Here is a 23,072-nt window from a genome sequence, read left to right on the forward strand (position 1 = left end):
TATGAATTTAGATCCCGTGTACGCAGGGGATTTACAGCTCGTGACGGTATTGAGAGAAAAGGGAAAGATAGAGAAGCAGAAGAGGAGCGAAGAGGGGAGGAGAGTATGTGCATCCAGACCGTGTTAGACCCGACCCGACCTGACCCCCGGGGTGTCGTGCATCCAGGTATAGCAGTTCCCCGTGCACGGCTATCGCACGGTTCTTACCTTGTAAGAAAATCGAGCCGACTCGCCTGCGTGATTATGTGCGTAACGTAAACTCACGCAGTTATCGCGGGCTTTGAAACAAACGTCGGTTTCTTACGCTTAGTGCAAGAAAATTTAAACACATCGTTAATTCGGGGTCACGGTGTGATGTTGTTTTATACGAACACCGGCAGATTCAATGAAATGGAATGAAAATTCTAGTCGGACAAAATAATCACGGTTGCGGTTGAAAATATCTGAATAAAGATTGATAGTGTCTGACCTAATCTAACCTAACCTAACCTAACGTAACCTCTGAGGTGTAATGACCCTTACTATAAATATCGTTAAATCTCCGAAAGTATTTACCTTGTTGTGTCGGAATAAAGCTTTAAATCTGGCTAGAGCTTGTAGCTATTTAGGGAAAAATAGAGAGTCGAAATCAGTTGTGTAATTTTGGAGCTACACGCGACATACGGAGGGAAAGACAGAGAGACGTTGAGTTTTATGTACGTAAAAAAGAGACGGCTGAGCAATGTGGTTGTTGATATTTTTGAATAAAAAAGTACACGGATTAGACGATGATTTACTGATTCGAAGAAACATCTCTGTTCGATGCAATGGAAATTATATGGCATTGTTTTGAAGTATAATTTCATTACCGAAGAATGCTTATAAAAATATTGCGAGCTTCTTTTCGTAAGAAAAAAAAAAAAAAAATTGTTAATCACGTGGTTCGACAGTAAAACATTCTTCTCGCGCAATCATCGAGGAAAAATAAATCAGTCGCAAAAGATTATCGCGTTCACGAACACACACAAGTCGGATACGTACTGTAAATATGTTTAAGTACGATGTGCGGATGCATATCCTTGCGCAAAACTGTTGGACGGTGAGGGAAAGAGAGACAGAGAGAGAGAGAGAGACGGGGAATCCGTGTGTATAATTTAAACGTGGAAGGTATTAATAACGGTGTAAATCACGCAATGAAAAACGTTAATATAGTACACTTTCACCGAGTGTGTCTATATGTGATTTACAACTTGTACGCACGCTTATACATGCCTATATAGGCACATAATATTCGTGCGTATACGGTATGTACTTATAGACGATCTGAGTCGACGGACGCACGCGATTTGTTACGCCGATGTTTCTTCGTTCGCGTTCTCATTTCTCTACTGAATATTGTCTCTGTCGCGGTGTCCGCGATATTTTTCTCCTCTAATTCGCCCAGTTTCTGCTCATTCAGTTTTTTGGTCTAACTATTTTCTCAAACTACGCTTGTACTAAACCTATCTTTGGAATTTTTTACCTTTTCGTAACAAGTTGAATGAAAAACAGTTTGATTGATCCGATCCCTGTCGCTTCAGGAAAAGTGAAACCATGCTTGGTAATGCCGTTTCAAAGGCAAAGAATATTCGGATCTTTGTGCGATTTCACGGTGATAATTTTAGTTCACCCTTTTTTTTCGATCAATTATACATATCTAAAGAAAAAAATTTCAAATTCACGATTTCTGCGACTCGGTTGTATTATACTTGCCCGAATATCGACTGTATAGATTCGCTAGGATTGAATTCTCCAGAGGATTAGGAAAGTGCGCGGTGAAGTTTGGCGGAATTCCATGCACTGAATATTCGACGAACACACATAACCGACGTTGAGTATAAGGGGCGGGTCGAATCGAAGCCCTCGAAGAAGCTGCTTAGAGCTGAATTTATACGCGCATCCTGACTCTCCGGGTCCTAAATTCTATTTGAAAAATCCAGACGCGTGCCGGTTGCCTTAATTTCCATCTGCCGGCCGGAATTTGAATATCTATTTTTTATATGAAAGGGATGATCACCGCTTGCGTTTTAAATTTGCATCCGTGCGCGCGGCACGCGCGTATGAATTTCACCTCGTTGATTCTGATTCTAATTCCAATTCTAATTCTAATTTCACCAATCTGAATATATACTCTGAAAGGTGAATCGTAACGTGTATCGTACACCGCGTATACTCGCTAAGCGTGCTGCAGGCTTGTATTACATTTGCGTGCGTGTTTGGCGCGCGACTCCATTCTTCAGGTACGAAGGTACCTTCGAATTCGGATATTGGTGCACACGTTCGTCGCTTACCTCGTGCGGATATTTTATACTTGATGTCGTTACTTGAAAATTCTTTGGTAAAATGGGTTTCAGTAACAGTTTAACCCTGGTCACCTGCACCTATGGAAATTTCTACATTACTTACACGGGGTCACGCAGACCCCGGCCAACTTTGGAACGTTATTACATTACGTTATGCAGTTACGACTTGAACAACATTCTGAGACAAAATTTAGCAATTCAAAAATGGACATCGATGTTAGTTTTAGAAAAAAAACCGACGAAAGTGAAAAAATACGTAATACATACACGGGGTTTCTCAGACCATAGAATTTTTTCAATCATCTTTATCGTACTTGCTCGAACAACCCTGATTCAAGCGCGCTGTCTTTAAAATTTTACGTTAAATGTAAGCGACTAGGGTTGAACAGCGACGATTCTGTCAAATCGATTTAACAATGCTTCTTGTTTTAATTGCAATTGTCAATTCTGAGACTGATTTGAATATTATTCAAATGCGTGCAGTATTCTCGGAATCTGAAATAATTTTCACATGGAACGAAAGAAAAAAAAAATACTTCTCTCTCGCTGCAGAGAAATTTTCTGATAGGTCAGTACTGAACTATCTGTACGCAAACCGTTTTCGTAGATACAGATTATCCACTTGATTAAACTGAATATTGTAAAAATCAAGTTATTGCAAAAAAGTTTCGCCGGGATTCGTAATGGATTCAAAGTTGAACCCCGTAAGAACCCGAGCAGGAGCAACAGACACGCGTCGAGATTCATCGGACGTTTACATCCGGCAGAAGTTATTCGTCCCTAAGCGAAAAACCCGGGGCCGACTAAAAAGATGCACACGCGACGCTCGCGAGCTCGTTGAATTTAAATTCGAATACAAATTTGGTTACGATTTGAATATTTATTGATGAAAAGGTGGCGATGTCGTTGGGTCGCCGGCAGACGAGCATCAGGCAGAGACACGAGCCGAGATCATTCAGAGAGTCGGTTCAGGCATCGGCGGAACATTTTCACGGGCAAAATGTATGCGTGCAGCTTATATATTTGCATATACGTCGTCGGTAAAAATCGGGTGAGTGAATGGCTGTGCACTTGTCGTTGAAAGGAGGGACGTGACTCTAGCTTACGAAGAGTTACGGTACATTCGATACACGATATTATACGGGGGGGAAAAAAACAACTAACAAGGCGTAAAAGCTGGACGGAAAATTGGTCTCGAGACGAATTTCGGAACGATATAATTTAATTACGTTCAGCTCGGGAAAAGTGATTTGAAAATTGGAGACGACGGTTGGGGTTTGTAATTTCGAGAATCGAGCGGTCTCGCAACTCGAACCAACCCCTGAGGCTCGCCGCTGCGTGCCTGCAGCCGCATTATTCGAACTGGTGTCAGACGGCGATGAGGAGAAGATCCATCCTTCTTCTGTGGGAATCGTTTCGCAGCTCTATCGCATGCCGCATGCTCCAAATATACCGAAATATGCCCGGGTTGTGTGAGTATTTTTGTTAGATTCCTTTTCCAAAATTCCCACCACCTCATGCGCTCAGCCCTAATTCCCCTCATTGTCCTCGACCGCCGAACGAGAGCCTTTGCCTATGGCTTCGTTTCTCTTTATCCCTCTCTCTCTCTCTCTCTCATTCTCTCTCATTCCGATCCCTCCCCGGGCGTATAAGTGTCATTTCGGCTTCTCCTTTCGCCCCCGGCGCGACACGTTGTACATTATACCTGCAGGCAGATACCTGCAGCGCTACGTCGGATGGCGTATGACGAGTTTATGGGTGCGTGTGTGCGGCGGTAGTAACAATGATTATGATGATAATAATAACAATAATGACGGCAACAGAGAGAGAGGGGCAGGAGGGGTGTGAGTCTAGATCAACCCTTCGTCGTCGGTGAATGAAAGAGAGCATAAAACGCGTGCGTGTACGATCTGAAGTGTGTGCGCGTGTGTGTGTGTACGTGTATGGGTGTGGGGTATATATATTTATGAAAGGAAGCTGTTGCAAAGGGGTTAAAGGGGCCAATAATAGAAACAGTGGATACGAACCCCTTGTGCGCGACCCAAATACCCAAATGCCGAAACACCTAAGTACACGATAGAGCCCCGAGACGAGAAAGAGAGACGGAAAGTGGAGGACAATAAAGTGGTAAGGGGACGGAGGGAGAAAGAGAGGTAAAAAAAAAAAATACCGCTGTGATACAATTAAAATATACGTTGCGCTGGTTAGGGAAGCTTGACGATCTCTAATCTTTCGGGTTATATATAGAGAGAAGGAGAAGAACCTGGCGAAATAATGTGTATAATAAAGAAGGGGGAAAGTTGATCTTGGCGCTCCTGGGATGGTGTAGAAGAAAAAAAAAAAAAAAAAGAAATAAATAAAAAATAAGAAGGGAGAATAAAAGGACGATCGATTTACGATGGGTACTAGAATCGTATCCCGCAAGAGGCTAGGAGAGAAAAAGTATAGAAATAATTTTTCCAACCGCTTTATCCGCTGTGCCGCTCTACTCGGAAACTCGACTTTGTAAGGCACCGGATAAGATCGCCCCGGAGGAGTAGCCACGTTGTCGGGGGTTGCTTGGCGCAGCACGCACACCAGCGCATGCCTACGTGCCTTGTAAATGCATATTTCGTTGGGGGGGCGAAGAGGGCCAGGCGATGTAATGCCAGGTATTTCGCGCGCGCGGCCCGCGCGCTTATCCTATGCGCCAGAACGGTCACGTGACGACTACCTTTTCCGGTCTATGGCTACAAGCCGAGGCTCCCGTGCTCCCACGGAATTCACGTGCAAATGCGCACTCTGTGCATGTGTTCCCTGGAGCGGCTCGCTTTCAACGCCATGTATTTATCGATTCAGAAGACACAGTAGGTCAACTGTTGCCTTTCAGCCTTTTCATCGTTACGAGTCGGACGGAGTATCCGAACGAAAACAACGCTGTATCCGATATCCGTTAAAATACGAGAAATTAAATTAATCGTCGCGTCGGATATTCGCCGGTTTATACCACTCGTCTCGTAGCTCTTCGCAAGACGAATTCGACGAGCCCTAGCACGTTGATTTCGCATTATCCGATCGCGAGATATCACGGTTTGAACATCGTCGCTCGCTAACTCGCGCAGCGTCACTCGCGCGTGTCGCGGCGCTAGCGCCGCTGTAAATCGCGATATCTCGCGACTGGATTATGCGAAATCGATGATCCAAAGCTCGTTCGATTCGTCTCGATCCAATGATATTTTCAATGTTATTCAATAAATGATTGATTCCTTTTTTCGTATTTTTGTATCGCGCGAGCCGATTCCTGTTTCTTTAACGTGGTTACAATTTTCGTGAAAAACTGTGAAAAATCGTCGAAAAAATCAGCCATGCGCATCTATCGAAACAAGGCGGAAACAGCTTCGTCAAATGCTCCGTGCAGCTAGACGGTCGGTGAATAAATTCGAGATTCAAATTCATCCGGCACGATCCCTCGCCGCCTGCGAAGAAGCGTTGCTGTTCGATATCGCTAGCTAACGATCGAGGAATATCTGACCAGCCTGCATGGAGGTGCATAACCGCAGCGGGTCGCTCCATCGTTACTCGACAACTGCATCACTGCTTTTGTCAGCCAAAATCAACACCGACTGAATCGGAAATAGCTGTTTTGACACAGTTTAACGTTACTTATACGGAGCGCATGGTTGCCCGGCGCGACTTTATTCCTGTGCGCTTTATACGCAGATGAGACGATCACCGATGATACGTCTTTGTGCTCGAAGCTGAACGGTACAACTCGAGTATATACTCGCTGAGTATACGCACATTATCACGTTCTGCGGCAGATGATGAGACGGAGGAAGAGGAGGAGTGTATTTTTGCGCTGTCAGCGGCGATTTTTCTAGGTGTAGCATCCTGTGACGTCACAATTAGTGTAATTACAATTACAACACAGAGCCAAGGCAGCAGCAGCAGAAGCTTGTAACCGCGGGAGGAATTAGCTGCGGAGTGAACGGACGAACTGACAAGCGAGATAATTAGACGGGACGAGACAGGACGTGCGCATTAATTAATTAGCCCAATCTAAGCCCACTCCGCTCGTTCTAGGTACATATCATCAACGGCTACCCAACTTGGTCCGAGGCTCGCGACCTCGAAACCTCAAATCTGAATCGGCAATCGGACGATCCGACGCCTGCGAACGGCGATTATCGATTTTTCGATCACTCAGTCCGTGAAAGAGAAGAAGAACCTTCCGGAACGATTGACTGCTGATTTATTTCATTCTTCTTGATGTGTTTGTCTCCGCTTCCGACGGTTGGAAGCAAACTTCTCGACGCAGGTCCGGATCTCGGTTCCATTCATCGCACGGAGTGTAAGTACAAGTTGAGGAAGGGACCCGTTTAGAAATAGGTTATTCGGAGCGAGCGAGGATGCACCTACTGTATCAGGTTCGCAACGGCTGGAAGAGTCCGTTGTGTTTGTACCTGATTCCGATCGAACGTCGGAGATTGGGAGACCTTCGGTGCTTCGAATGGGAGGAAGGATGAAAGTGTTGAAAAGGTACGCAGGTACCTCGAGCAGCGAGTACCTACCCAGTCGATTAAACAGAACCGAAGGCGCTCATTAAAATGCTAGACAACAAATAACCGATCGGCTCTACGTGCCCGCGCACCCGTCATATACGCGGCTGATTAATTGTCCGATTTCCTGTTCCTTTTCCCCCCTTTTTCTCTACCTTTCGATTCGATAATCAATCAGTCGCAGGCGAGGGCGACTAACGAACCCGAGTCCCGTGCAACGGAAAACGTCGCAGCTCGCCTGGATGCCCAGAGTTCGCACCATTGAGTCTCCAAGTGCCCGTAGTCACCTCGACTCCTGGTGAAGCAGGCTGGTCCTTGGCCGTCCCCCGAATCCCCGTTCTTCGCCCTCGAGTCCCTTTGTCCACTACCGCGGGACCCCGATCTCACGTGGGGGGCCCCGATGCAGGAACGCGAGTCCCAACAATGGTCCTGCTCGCCCCGAGAGCTACAGTTTCGAATATTTTAAGAGCCTTCCAGAAGGATGGCCGCGTCTTTAATTTCTTTTCTCGAGAATGAAGAGAGAGAGAGTGAGAGAGAGAGAGAGAGATAGATAAAGAAAGAATCGGGACGGTGGAGAGAGAGAAAAAAAATTAAGCCGAATTCAGAACCAGCCGTGCGAAGGTAACTCATCGACAATGCCATCCTTGGCCTCCCCCTATCCCTCCCTCCATCCCTCTTAGCTAGCATCCTAGAGCTCTGCACTCTCAAAGAACACGCAACCGGGCACACACGACTACCATGAATTTTTTTATCTGTACGTGTATCTGTGTGTCCGTGATAGATGAACCGGTAATTCAATCCATATGCATGCCAACGTACAACGTGCATTCGTATAATGTCGATACGTATCGATTCGAGTAACGATTTTCGGATCGTACCGAACGTTCGCGCGTAGAACACCAGATCCTTGTCTTGATCTCAGACTTGATCCGATTCTTCTCTGACTGTGGATTCGTAATTTACATCTTGCGGGGATTTCTTTTTTAACGCATTGACTGAGTGAATTTTCGTATTAAGCACGAATTTATTACAATACGCTATGTGCAATTATTACGTTCGAAGTCCAATCGTTATTTGTGACGCGAAATGAAGGATGTACCGAAAAAAAGTAATTAAAATTCGTGGGAGTGGATGACTGGAGACCAAGTTTTGAGATGATTTCACGAATCAAATATCGTCGATTACAGAAAACTGTGGAAATGAATCAGCGATGGACTGATTTAAATTAGAATTTATCAGCTGCCTGTGACCATTTCTCGAACCATCTTTAACGTTTATCGTTTTCATTAGCTTGTTCATCATTCGCAGGAAACATCATCCCGTCTAACTTATTTCACAAAATTTCAATCCGCAGTTTCACCACACGTGTATATATAAAGGCTTTGCTAGCCTGCAGAAATTCAATGTCTGAACTTTTTCGACCTGGTTCCACATCCCGAACTAGAAGCTACAATTCAAGTTCTGATCATAAAACGGTCGCTTGTCAGCTGCCGGTTCGAGATACGATTAAGCGGTTACAATTAACCACATAACGAACGCATTCAGAAAACGGTACTCACGAATTCATCCAGTAATCTTGGCCAGCCAATTGTTCCGAGAGGAACGGAGATCGTCGTCGATGCGGCAGAGCAATTAATTATCCAGATGAACGAAGGTGCGTTTTGGAGGCTGCCGGAGAACCCCCGCAGATCACGGCTGGGGTGCACAGATTTCGTGGAAGCCGATTGCCTATTAATTTCTTAACTTTATCTCGAAATTTTCTCATGTCCTTCGCCTTCCTCTGCCGTTATCAAAATCGTCGTCGTCTTCATCATCCGTCCGACTCCCTTTTTCATCCGCTCATTTTTATTCCCTAATGTATGGAGATGCATGCGAACCGGTGTCACTCGGGTAAGAGCCGGACTCCCGGACCAGTAAATCTACACTAAATCTCCGCTATATGCGTGCCATCCTCACAGAGACAGACAGACGCTGGGTCCTCCATCCCTCTCACGGACTCTCCGCCTTACCTGAAGAATACCGGACTCCAACTGTGCCCAGGCATTTAAACAGGGTGCCTCATCGTTCTTTCGTGCGTACAAGACGAAACGCGCGTTTTCTCGCATAATTACAACGCGTCTCTACTACGGTCGAAATCAACGAACCGCGGAGTAACTTGAAAAAAAATGAAATAAAATAAAAAATACAAGCCGAGAGGGTAAACGTGTCGAAAATCGAGCTAAAAGAAGCGGATCGCACTCTGAATTATTCCATATGAGGAGAAAAAAAATCGTTCGATTTATGGCTTTCCATAAGCGACCCGACGCCTGGCGCACCCTGCGTGAACGGCCACCTGGACAGTGTGAGGACCGGTCGACTGGTGTTGGTAATTTCGGTAAAGGAGCCCGAGAATCGACGGGGACACAATTTCTGTATACCTGCAGGGGGGGGACGAGGCGATGATCCTGATGCAGGGCAGTCGCATCCCGAGGGAGAGGAAGGGGCCTGTTTGAGTTGACCAACGTTTTAGTGAAAATATAAAACCTCGGGATGAGTTTCTCAGCGAGAAGGGACTGCCGGTGTCCTGGTAGCCGGGACAAGACAGCCGACAACGCCTTCTATTTATGTACCCGTATCAATGCCGCAGTGCGCGCTTCGGATGTAAGATCTCGCGGTGAGCTGGTCAGTATTCCGCTGTGATTGTCCGGCCGTTGATCATAGGCTTGTGTTATTATTTTTTTCACTCCTTCTTCATCGCGCTGCGTCGATCCGGATATTCCAGGAATGTCTTCTTATTCCCCACGTACATACGCTTGAATCCACAGAGATAAAACGGCTATCCGTTATCGGCTATAACCGAGAAGAGCAAACAGCCCGACTGACGGGGAGAGATATCTAGTCGGGAGCATCGAGGGCTAGTTCAAGGTGTCGCGACGTCTTCGGTGCAAAAGTACAGGGGGAAAGGTGAGAGAGAGGCGTGACGGGAATTATCTGGTGTTTAAACTCTTATCTACGGGTACGCTTATCCAGCTCATACGCGGCTCTCGATATCGTTAACCGATAATTTAAGGCCCTGCCGAGATAAGGCCCCGGTTTCCGAGAGCCCCGGAACTAACAAAGTCTCCTCTCGCGGCGTTTTGAGGAGAGAGACCGCTTGTTGGGCCGAAGCTTATTCCGAATCGCCGTGTATTAGAGACATCATCGTTCAGGTAAACGTGAGCTACGGACTCTCTGTACACGCCTTTGCCTCATCGACGTTCGTGTCTTTTGTTTGGCCAGTTGTATTTGACTAGGAAAACCTGATATCGATACTCTCTTTCTCATTCTCGTTCTTCGTTGCCTCTCGTTTGTACCGACACATCGCGCTACGATCCAATTCTTGAACGCACATGAACGACCGAATGACGTATTCTTTACCTTTAATAATTAGTTTGCCCCTTTTTTTTAACGCGTTCCTTCCGCAGCTTTGTTATTTTCATATGAAAGAGGTCGAATTCGACTGATATCGGTACAAGATTAAAGCGACTGATCAGAATATGGGGCACGGTGTGAAGAAATGAGACAGAGATCGTGAATTAGAATTACTGTAGTATCGAGTTTTGATTATGATGCACATATCTGAGTCATACGATTTTTTAATTTAGAGATTCTGAGAGCGAAAAATAATTCTCACATCAGACAATTGGAGATAAAGAGTAGGAGAATTTTGACGTTGATGATCTAGGATCTTTGTAATATCTATCTATACTCCTGTTATAATTTAAAATGAAGCGTACGTTTGCCGAAACAATGGAAAATAGAAAAGGTAAAAATAAAGAAAGTGGAAACATATAGAATTGTCGTAATTTCTGTATTATTCTGCGCTTCTATATTTACTTCGACCTTTGTACATCATTACCAGAGCGAGTAAAATATTTATCATTTCTAAATCAATCAATTTCACTGTTCTACGTTTGGCGATTCTACACGCAGGTGTATCATACGATTTCTGAATTTTTTAATTCGTCGAACGATGCGTTCGCATTATTAAAAATTCGACTAACGATTCCACTTTTTTTCTCTCTACGAGGGTAAAAAGAGAGAATTGATGAAACTGCATGAAATATTCGATGCGCGGTCGGAAAGTTTGCCACGTGGGCGTGATCTGTTCGTGTAGCTACACACAGGGGGTGTAAGGTTCGAGGAAGTTCGAAAGGGAGCTGAGGAAAGGGCGGCTCACGTTGCGGCAACAAGTGACCAAGCAGGACGGCGACGACGTGCTGGTTTCTAGCGTGTGTCGCGCGTCTCGCAGGAGTTTCACCGCAAGAAAACTCTCAACCGCGCCCTCCGAGTCGCCTCGAGTCTCGTCGCGTCGCGACGCTTCGTCCCCCCAAAAGTCTGGTCGACGACCGCCACCCCCGGACGCCTCCCAGACCAGCCGACGACAAACAATCGATATATCGATCTCTGGTGAACCCGGAGAGCCCTCGGCGAGGCGAAAACAGCGAAGAGTCGAGCCACGCTCGCCGCCCAACCGCGTTTCTTGGGGTAGGCCATGGACATCCGCGATTCCTAGCTCGCTACACCGCGATGGGGTGAATGGGGGTGAACTGCCGGCTGGACGCTGTTCGCACGCCCGGAAAAACGTCTAGTTTAAGCTCCAGCGTCGAGGATGAATGAGCATCGCTTGTCCGAATCGAAGGCTCGGAGGAGGGAAAGTAAGGGTTGAAAATATCTTCAAAAATGTTAATTCGAGGAAATATGAATAACGTAAGACAAGGTATAGACTGTTTGGGGAAAAGGTTTTGTGGTTGAAACGATAAAAATTATTTCATTCCGGTGTTTCGTTTCCGATTATCATGTTTTTTCGATCATTTTTGATTACCGCTAATATATCCGGTTATCGCCGGTAAGATAAATTTACAAATTATACTCAGAATAGGAGAGGATAAAAGTTGATTTTTGACAGTTTAATTAGAGTAGAATTTCTTGAATGTTTTTCACACGATTTGTCGAAGACCGGTCAGCGAACAAAATAAACCCAACGTCACGATAGTTCGATCTTATTAAACGTTCCAGTTATGAAATCTTTTTCAAACTGTTGGTTTGTGTTATTTGAACTTACTCAGATTCATTTCCGTTGCATAACAGGAATGCTGTTTCATTCGTATTAACTGTAATTGACGCAAATTACATCGACGAAGATTTTTTAAACGGTTTTCCCTCTTTTCCAAACCTTTAATCTACACGATGGAGTTTAAATATCCTTAGCCATACATTCAGTTTATATAACATCACCGAAAAAAGTCTGCTTAAACGAGAGTCGTAACACTGCTGTCGATTACACTGAATTTTTATTTTTACTTTGCACGTAACTTCAACAATATCTGTTTTACAACATACAACCTCCTCGTTAAATCGAGCAAACAAAATGAAATCGTACAATTTTATTAAGGAACCGAGGGCGTTTCTTGAAATCAGTTTTCCCAATTTTGAACCGTGTTTACGGAGTTCAACACGCCCCCCGACCCCCCCGACAATCCTCACCGTATAAGCAAGCCGTGTTCTTGGCTGAGGGAAACTGTTTGAAAGTTATTGATCCGTGAGACGGGGGATGACGGGAGTTGGTAGTCGCGAGTCTTTGCACAGAGTACTCGAACTACGGGTATAAGTGCACTGATAAAGGCGAGCAAAGATATAATTAGAACTACAAAACAAAGACGAGAAAATAAAATGGAAATATGAAAGCCGGGTAAAAGTAAAGTGGCGAGGAAGGAGAGAGCGATGAGGACGAGGGGAGGGAGGGGGGGGGGGCTGGACTGTGGCACTTACTTGGTCGTAATCATCCCCTCCCTTTCCCCCCGGCTGATAGTGCCACCCTTTCATACAGCACCACTTCGTTTGTAGTTATACCTATGGGGATAATTGTGCACATGTGTATGGATACGCAAGGGTCACCGCACACCCATCTGTTGGTACGGCTGTGTTAACTCAACGGCTTGCACCTGTTTTCGAGAATACAGGGCGTGTTATACTTGTGCAGGGAATAAGTAATTCAAGTAAATACGGAAATAGGGAGGAATAATGATACCGATGGCGATAATAGGATATGTCGAGTTTTGTTGGTAGTGTTCAGTGAAAATGACGATCTGTTGTTTATGAAAGTTGTGTTTGATCAATGAATTAATAAGTTTGCAATTGAACATCGACATTTTTTCAATTCGATAGAATCAATTTTCAATGAGTAGGCGAAGCTTGAGGGGAGCGTGAAAAGTTTCTTTTACACTTTTGGAATGTTATGAAATTTAATGGGAACTGACTATAATTCTTGACTTTCTTGTATTAAGGAGTATCGAAGTAAGAAGTTTTATTATTTTCTGACCATATGTTGCGTACACGTAAACTCTCTTACAACGCAGTCGTGAAGTCAGTCCATAAATTTGTTTTCACTCTTAAATTGACATTTTAAACGTAAATAAAGTCCGCTATCGTCTGAACGGAAGTAATCTATTCAAGTGGTGTTCGTTTAAAAAAAAAATTGAATCGACCATTGGAATGCAAAAGTTTTACTGATCTGTAAGAGGAAAATAACTCAGTTAAGAGATGAGCTCGTAACGTGGTTCAAAAACTGTTCTCCTCTCCTCTGATCCTCGTAAATTAAACAAAAACTTGGCGATTGGACGAACATAGACATCTTCGGCCAGTTCAGGGAGGTAAAAAATATGACGCGAGGACCGATTCTCGATGAAGGAGCGCGTGTACACGCGAAAGGCAAAATGGAAAGGATGTCCCGAGTATCGTGTACCGTTCCTACCCTGCATGCGATAGGACGGTTGGAGGTTTCGTGGCGGAGGACGGGAAACGTGTTATTTGTGATTTTTCCCGGGGGTAATTTTCGCGGAGAAGCGAGTCCGGCATGTCAGTACATCTACCCGGGGACGATATTTGTACACCCGCAGCTTATGGCGGCGCTGGACGTGGTTGGGGGAAAAAAGCACAAGCCTCGACCATCCTACTTGCGCTCTTGCTATTGGCGACTCGACACGTATGCACAGCAATAAACAGAATCGATACGGATGGCCCGCCAACGACACCCTTCACTCGGCGCACACAAGTCCACCCCCCCCCCCCCCCCTCATACCCCCCTGAATAATTGTACCCCATTTACTGAAATTATCCGAAGAGCTTCCGCGTCCCGAGCCGGCCAAAGTAAAACATAATCATACACCACGCTGTCCTCGGCCCCGTATAACCACCGCTGGGTTTCACCTATCCACGCAACGGTTTGTACAACTCTTCTTTTCCAAACAGACATAGACGCGTGCAAACACCTCGGGGACGCAAATTTTACCCCGTATGTAACAATTGTCGTTCTGTATCGCGGTATCGCGTTGATGGAAAGCGTTTTTCGTCAGTTTACTTTGCAAACGCGAGCGATGGTGTTGCGCTGGAATTTGTAGAAGTGAAGAGTTGCGTGCAACTTTTTGACGCGATCTCGTCAACCGCTGTGTTTCGATGTCGGGAAACGGGAGTCTCGGAATTGGCGCTGAATTTTCAATGTTTTATCTTAACCATTTTCTTCTCTCGATTCTTTGTTGCAGAAAGACACCAAATCGTTAATTCCTCTATGCCGGCGCTGCTCCACGGTAAGTTTACCCTCCGAGATCGGTATCTTTACTTACTTTAAGTCGACGAGCTTGGAAGAAGATTGAATATACCGTACCTGACTACCTACGCAAACACGTGCATTCCGTTATCACTTGTCCGCGATAAGAACGCGCGCCCTCCGTCCAAAGTAAACGTTTGTCGATCGGGACGTAGGAGGAAAGGTACCGTAAAATCGACCGCAGATTAACGGGAGAGAGAGAAGCTGCGTCGTATTTTTAATTTGAACCACTCACCGACGGACATATCATCCTGGCTCGTAGACCGAATTCCATTGCAACGTTAATACGTGTTTGCACATGCATATTGTTACACGGACAGAAGCGTACAGCGACGAAGAAGAAAAGTTGACTTCGTCATGAAATTACGGCGGATCTATCATAGCGCGGGGCAATTCCGATGCATTGTTTCACTGGCGGAAGTCGCTCTCGCGTTATGAGGCATTTCCTGTTTCATCGTTAGCACGGTGCGCCGACTCACGCACTCTCACGCACGCTCGTGTATACTTGTCGGTACCGTGTACCTACCTTATACCTCAGCGATGCCATTACACGCGTAAAGCGTGACCCACACATTAGACGGAATCCAGTGTGACACGTATCTGGCTTTATTACACCAATACCGAGTCATTAGTCGACCGGCGTTAATTCGTCAACAAAAACTCATGTGTACACGTCAAGTAAAACTCGTGAAACACTGTTTTCCGTGCAATGCTCACCTACCGCCAACCTCGATCGACGGCAACAACAATAGCCTGGCAATTATCCTATAATTTCACTCACCGCAAAATACTCTTCCATTATTATAATAGTATAGTTATATAAAATAGAACTCGTGGTAAGCAAACGACTCTCCGATCGTCATTATCGTCTTCTGTGTCGCCATTGTCACAGTGACGTGTCATTATCACTTTCATCGTCTCCCGGTGATTGTTATTAAATACAGGTATATGAATATCGTTATTATTATTGTCGAGAAATAGCAACTGATGGAATAGATAACGAGTGGATATTTTCCGAGATACCGATGAAACAATTCGTATTATTATAGATGGGTATCCGTGTTTCAAGCGATTGGCAATGTTATCGCACGGAATTGACATACGTGTGTTATTAATTAACAAGTAATTCATGAGGTAATAATCGTTATTACAACTATCACCCGCTAAAAGCTTCTGTAACCGTCATTGTTGTATGACATCGTTATCGCTTATTACACCTAGTAATGATAATCAATCAAACATGTATCAAAACAAGCCGGGACTAATACACAGAGTATCAGAAACAAGAAGAAGAATTGGTAACGAAGACGGAGAATAATAAACGAGTATGAAGAAACGGAAGTAACGCTCCTGTGCGCCCCCGTTTTACGCGACGGATTAATCACTCCGCGTAGACAACAAATGCACTCGGTTACACGACCCGCGAGATAAAACTCGGTGAACGGGGGTTGAAGGGGTTGGAGCGAAAGAAGAAAAAAAGGGGATGAGTGCGGGTTGTACTTTACCTGTTTACCTCTTCGCGAGGTATATCATCCGCGCCCGAACGGCTAACTAGACCTCGCGTTATAAGTTTTTTTAGAGGAGGGGTGTATCCGGAGAAAATTAACCCCCACCCCAAGTATATACGCGACACTTTTGGCCGCTAGATTATATCTCAGTATAGCTTTCACTCTATATAAGAGTCGAGGGCGAGCTTTTCTGTGGTTAATTAAACGCACAGATCACCGGGCTGTAATTTACCCCCTTCCCTTCCCGATCCATTTACTAACCATCCACATTTCCCCCATTTCTTGATCTCGCTTAAGAAGGGGAAAAGTTGCGCGATGGTCGGCGTGTTCTTATACGATATTTAAACGCTTTTTACCTATTCCACTATCGGCTGGACTGTGGGGGTGGAAAATACTGATACGAACAACACGGACAGTAGCGTGCCAAGAGATGAACGGATTGAACGCGACAATAACGGGGTGATGTTATTGATTGAAAAGTTTCAACGAGAAAAAACGACAATTGAAAAATCACTTTGTACACAACAGCCGGATTGAGCGTTGAGTACGCAGACTGGTATTTAATAAATTTGAAACCACATTGTAGTAATTGGTGTTTGGAATTGACAGATTTTTAGTGTTTCGATGTTTAATGAGTGTCTGAATTCAATTGGAAATATCATAGAAAATGTGTAAAGTATATTATTTCGTGATGTGTTTGCCGTGGATAATCGATGTCAACATGATACTAGTTTGGTTCCAACTGACTCTAGATTTTTTCAAATACGTGGCACGCAGGCCCTGCTTACGGACACAAAGAGACACGAGAGAGAGTAATTCTTACTCTTATTGGTTCGCCTTTTTTCTGGGGGAAATAAACTTATCTCCCTTGCATAAAGAGCATTCAATTTTCGTTCCTAGAAGTTTCTACCTAGCTTAGCGAGGACTGCAGAGTCCTCTTTTCTTAAACATCATAAATCGCCGATGTATGGTTCTCTGCACTGTCTCAAGTCACGCGCTTCTTTTTCCACTCAGAGGTCGAAACCTGAAGCCCTTGGGCCCTCGAGGCCCCAGTCGGTCCGAAAAAATGTCGTATAACGTTATTTCTGATATCTGTTTTTTTTTTTTTTTTTTCTTTTTCTTTTTTTCTACTAGTAGGTACGTAGGTGCATGTTTTAATTGCGCAATAAGAGTGAAAAAATGTATAATCAATACGAATTTCGTGCGCACTGTTATCGGCAGAAAAGGCAAAAACCAAACCAAGAACGGAGTTAACAAAAAAAACGAGACGAAAAAATTATAATATCGCGGGGAGGGAGGGGGGGTGGAATCGTTGAATACGAGATCTCGAGACGGTCAGGTGGATGCGGCACTGCGGGAGGGCCCCAACCCCTCGAGAGAATAGCCAGCCGAGCTAAGGATATTCTTATGAATCGATGAAAGAACAGCGGGCATGCGCGCAAGAATCTTAATAACTCATGCGAAGGAGAGAAAACCCGGAGCTTCTGACTCCCCCTCACCCCCATCTACCGCTCGCCTTCTCCGGCAACCACCCAACGCCACCCCGTTATTGCGATCTTGCGGAGTGAACGTGGATAACGAATCGCTCAACGATACGCGCGATTTCGTAATTTGCACCTTTCCACCGCGTTTGCACCATCCCGAAAAGAAAGGACGAGTAAAAGGATTCGCCGACTTTAGAGTAGATTTTCAGGGTAAAGATTTTTTTTTTCTTTAGGGGTTTAACCGAATGCAATTTGGATGCTGTGGTTATGTTGCAGTGTAGAGGTATACCAAGATTTTTGATTCAAACCTTTGTCTCCACATTTTAATCACCTACAATCAGCGGAGAAGATATTGTCTGATGTATTTTTTGTGTGAAAAAGTACGAGCTTTCAGAATATCAAATTAATTTTTAACTACGTATTCAGGGATTTAAAAAAAAAAATATATCCTTGTCGACGTTTTTGGTACCGTTATCAAGTATATGCAAAGTATTTAACAATTGTTTTAAGTCTTGTGTGTTAAAAAGTATATATTTTCAAGCTTATCCAGAGATTTCTAGCATCGGTTGGAATTAGGTTCACAATCAATTTGGTATAAATATTTCAGAAATATCGAATTTTCGAAATATGTATTCTATATTCCTGAAATATTTAATCCGATTTAATTACGATCTTATTTTAACCCGACTCTAAACATTATGACAATGTATTTTTATATCTACGTTTTCACACGGAACAAATGAAAACAATCAATTCTCATCCCTTTCACGTCTAAAGAACCGAACGTATAGAAAAAAACGCACAAGAGTGTTATTTTCTTTTTTTTTTTTCTTTTTTGCAGTTACCAAAAATTTACCCAGGAACAGATTTCACGTTCAGACAGAGCAAACAATGTTAAAAATATCACAAAGCTATTCTCGTAAACGGTAACGCACGAGGGCTTAAAAATTGGCGGAATTTAATATCTTATCGTACACTACGACGTACGCTGATCGGAGCCAAATCGAAATTTTTATTCCAAGAGGCTGGCCGAGTGCTGAAATAATCCGTGTTCACATTTTGAAAATTCTTTACGCTTTATTCGAAACTTTCCGACCGACGGAAGATCCTTGCAGGTATTTAGCAAACTTAGGCAGAGCTGTAGACATCTGCTTTCGCTGAGTGGTTTGGACCGGGGGACGGGGGAAGAGGATAAGAGGAGGGGGTGTAGTTAAGAGTCTGGTTCGACTGGTGTTAAACAGGATCGAGTATTTATACCGCGGGCAACTGACACCTTTTTCTTGTCGTCGTTGTCGCCGTGATCCCGTCCCCTCCCCGCCCTTCCCTTCCCTCCCTTTTCTCCTCCTCTTCTTCTTTCCTCGCCACTTTGGGACACGCTATCTTCTTGATTACCCGGTCCTAATTAATTCCTCCGCGTTCGCGTCGTCCTTTTTTTTTTTATTTTATTTCGCCTCGTCGTTATATTATCATCGCATCTTTATTTAATTCCTGTTGTTTTTCTTTTCATTTTTCTTTTTACAGCTCGTTTCCTTTTTCAACAAAACTGAGGATCGAAACGTAAAAAAGAAACCCAGAGAGCTGCAGGTCGTAGATTTATATGGTCACAATTATTGTCAGCATCGCTGAGTCTTTTCTGAAGGGATCTTCCGGATTTTCATTGTATGTAAACAGGGCAAAAGATTGGATACAGATTCTTCTGTAAAAATGTTTTACGTAATGATGCTGAAAACCGACACGGTTGTGTTTTCAACATTATTAGAAAAAAAAAAATTTCGTACGTGGCTCACAGCACTTTTAGAGAATAAATTTCTCGTCAAAGTTGTCTCTGACTTCGATTTTGTTTTCTTGTGAATAACTACCAGTAATATAACAACAATACGGCAAATATCCTTGATTTTTAGCAAAGACTGCAAACTATTTAAACTTTCAACATATCTTTTCACTACATTCCTAAAAATATCCTAATTTTGAGCTTGACCCATTCGCTTTTTTCTACACTATAGCGTACGATCTTGATCTGCCATTTTTTATGATTTTCTCCATATATCACATGCGTGTCAAATAATTGCCAAGTACATGAAACAGGGGTAAAACTTTCTATTTGTTTTGTAGAATTATTCTCACATTGCGAGAAAAACGCTAATCTTGAAAAAAAAAAACTCAACATCTTAAACATGTCCAAAAAGTGTTTCTTCAATCAAATAAAGGCATTTTGAGTAATCGCATTCATTTTAAAGTGAACGGGTCAAGTCGTCCTCATTCTCTTATCTCACCGGAAACGCGAATTGCGGATACGTCTACGCACGAACCAACCCCATACACATTCACCACGCATTCATCCTTAAAACGGGCGATTCGTTTCACGGCGATCGTCCCTTGGAGCGAAGTAAAAAGCTCTCGTTCTCGCATAGAGCACATAGCGATGACGTCAGGCAAGAGGTAGGTCACGGTCAGACCTGAACTCGTTCTTCTCGTCGGCCACGGACGGATAGGACAGCCATCCTCCCACCCCTCCTTTCCCTCCTCCTACGGCATACGTCCTCCGGCTCCCACACACGAGGAGATCGAGCCTCTCTCTCCTCGTGCGAACGGTGCCAACGAACCCGAAACGCTGACACGGCGACCCGAATCGAACGATTTTTGCGGCCGGGCATCGATGGTCGTTTTATTTATTTTTTTTTTATTTTTGGGAGGGATGGAGCTTTTGTTTCTTTCTCTTTTTTTTTTTTTAATGGCTTTTTTTTTAAGGAAATAAGAAATACCGCGAGGGACGCCCGGAGCTTTTCGCCAAGGGAATCTCGCGCTTCGGCCGTCGGATTTGTTCTCCTCGTTTTCTCCCTTCGTCGATTAATTGTGTCTGTTGATTCGCCCGATCGTGCCTTAGATCTCAAACACCCCGCAGGACACGGACCGACGCTTTTCACTGGTTTCTTCTATTCGCGGACAGTTGGGGGTGGGGAAAATCAACTGGCGAGAAACGGGGAGCTGTTTTACCGCTGAGGGTTGTCGCGTGCGATGCGGAATCAAGGGGGTGGTCATCCTTTTCGCGATTTTGTTTCAAGTTAGGTTGTAACGGGTGATATTCGTCCGAGACGATTCGCTAAGAAAAAGCGATTGCTTCTTCGTAAGGTAGTAATTTTAGCTTCGTTTTACAAGCTTTCATGTTTTAAAAATAATCTGTAATTACTGTTTAAGTTATCACAATTTCAGCAGACATTCTCGACGAGCCTGAAATTCACGTCATTATGACCCTGTCCGTTATGTCCCTAAACGTGTATTTTCACACTGAAAACATTCTTATTGTTAGCTGCCTTGGTGCTTTCTGTTTTTCAGTATGTGTTTCATGATTTTATCGAACTTCAGCATTTCTTTGATTAGGTTTTTTTTTTTAACCATCATCGATTCTAATAGATACCAAATTTTAGAAGAATCTTGAAGACCATTTCAAAGTCACCGTATCGAAAGCAAATTTCAGCGATTAGAGACCACTTTTCAAATCTCAAGGCTTAAACACAAAAATTACGCTATCGTTTGTCATTTGCGAACCTTGCCAGGTGAAAAGCAGTTATTCGAAGCTAACCTAAAAAAATCAACCTGCTCTCGTAGGTGTAAAAAAATTAGGTGCCTGCTCGTAAAAGTTTATTCATTGATTTCGAGTACTCGCCATATTCTCATACGTCAAGGTTGGGTTATCAATAAATATCGTTGCGAAGAATTTTTAGCCGAAGAATGTGCAGCGAGGATACGTTACGTTCTTTTTTCTTCACTTCACATCCCTCTCATTGCGTCGGCCGTTTTACGTCTGCAATAATTCCGCCCCTCACCGAGGGTGAATCTCTGCCCGTTCAATGCTAAACCCTTTCGTGTCAGCGCTCCCCTTCTGATAATATTTAAGGGATGTTTTAACCGTAATTAAATAGCGAGGGTCCCGGGACGTCGAACGCCCCCGTCAACGCAAATTATCGCGCTTAAGACCAGCTCCTCGTTAATTTACTTTTCATTAGCTTTCACCCCTTTTGAAGGAAAGAGAAGGAGAGGGCTGATTTTAACCTCGCATATTTATCGCGCCTGCAACCCCTTCGCTGTCGCTTTCCACAATCTACTCCTTTCGCAAACGACAATCAACAGGTTTCGACCCCTGGTCCCGATTTCTGAAATGATCCTCTCTTTATGGAATTATCGAATCTTCGATAATTTATTGCACAAATAACCGCATACCTGCATAAGACACTCGTTGAAATATTGTTGATTTTTTAAATTAAGCAATGCAGCTTGTGAAATTTTTAGCTTGTAAACGATTTATTTATTTACTGCGGAGTATATTCTTCCTCAAATAGACTATATCGCCGAAAAAAAAGTTTTCAAAGACAGGCTGATAGATTTTGAAACATAACGTTTCAATATTTTGTACAAGCAAATTGAAAATCAACCTCTTCAGCATTTTGGATCGAATTCATTTTTAATTCTAGCCCCTACGAGTAACGATCTGACAACGAATTAAAAAACTGAGTATTTTGAATTTTGTATACGTTGATCATTTTACAGATCTCAAATTTAAAAAATTCGGAAACTGAGCAGGAACAATCGTAGAGTATACAAAACTTTGAACAGCTTTGATTAGATGTTTTGAAAATATAATAGCGATCATCGAATAACAGGAGTGTCAATAAAACAGTATAAAAACTTCTAAGTGATCCGAAAGAAGCAATCAGCCGACCATCTTATCATGCAATATGCTACACTGAGAGAAATTTTTAGTTCCGGTTACCGCTCAATCCTTAACTATTTTCATTCGTTATCACAATCGAAAAATATAGTTCTAGGTAGAAAATGAAAGTTACTTTTCTAGCCGTTACCGGAAAGTCTAGTATCCGTTACTATTCTTTCTCATTACGATCGCTGTTACTAGATTTTCTTGCAACTGTTGCGAAGATTTAAACTCAATTTTTCTAGTTACCGTGACAAATGAAATTTTTTTCTCAGCGTCGTCAAATTCTTCCGCGTTAATCGTCTATCCACCGATTCTCCTACACCAGACGTAATTACTCATCCAGCTAGTTGTTATTCTCGATGTAATATGCATGTACGACGTGTCGAGTGGCAGGGACGGGGGCTGTACGTCCCGGGGATCGAAATAACCCTTGCTTTGCATCTCACCTGTTGCTTTCCGAGTCCCGCACCCTCGATCCCTCGCGCCGACAGCACTTGGTGGCTAATTAAAGACTGAGACAGTGGCTGGTTGTCGGTGTTTAATACCTCTTTGCCCTCGCCGACTGTTATCACCCTCCGGTAGTCACAACCAGCCAAATCCCACCCATCCTCCCCCTTCTTTCAGTTTCACAACCTCCGCCGCGGAGGAATTAATTAACGGCTGCTGGCCGAGGGATCCAGCGACTCATTTAGGGGATGTTTATTTTAATTTTACTCCTCGACCCCCACGGAAGTCGGTATCTCACCTCCTTTTTCTCTCCGGTGATTTTTTATTGCTTAATTAACTTCTTCTACTTACAAGAATTCATGTAATTAGATTCTTGTTAATTTCATCCCCCCCCCCAACGTCTCGCGGTCCGTGGCTTAATAAACCCTGCAGCGTATTA

At 43.8% G+C, this 23,072-nt stretch overlaps 1 protein-coding gene across 5 annotated transcripts in view; it reads left to right on the top strand.

Moving 5' to 3' along the window:
- LOC124177497 (zinc finger homeobox protein 4) overlaps window positions 1-23,072 on the top strand; it is a 207,884-nt gene that overhangs the window by 68,356 nt on the left and 116,456 nt on the right. For 3 of the 5 annotated variants that reach the window (XM_046559908.1, XM_046559905.1, XM_046559911.1), the window contains exon 3: window positions 14,419-14,463. The exons of the other annotated variants lie outside the window; for them this stretch is intronic. The gene's annotated coding sequence lies outside the window, so the exon portion shown is untranslated. The remainder of the gene's footprint in view (window positions 1-14,418; window positions 14,464-23,072) is intronic. 5 annotated transcript variants of the gene reach the window in all.

Source organism: Neodiprion fabricii, chromosome 3, assembly GCF_021155785.1.
Source record: "Neodiprion fabricii isolate iyNeoFabr1 chromosome 3, iyNeoFabr1.1, whole genome shotgun sequence".
In the NCBI taxonomy this organism is placed as follows: Eukaryota; Metazoa; Arthropoda; class Insecta; order Hymenoptera; family Diprionidae; genus Neodiprion; species Neodiprion fabricii.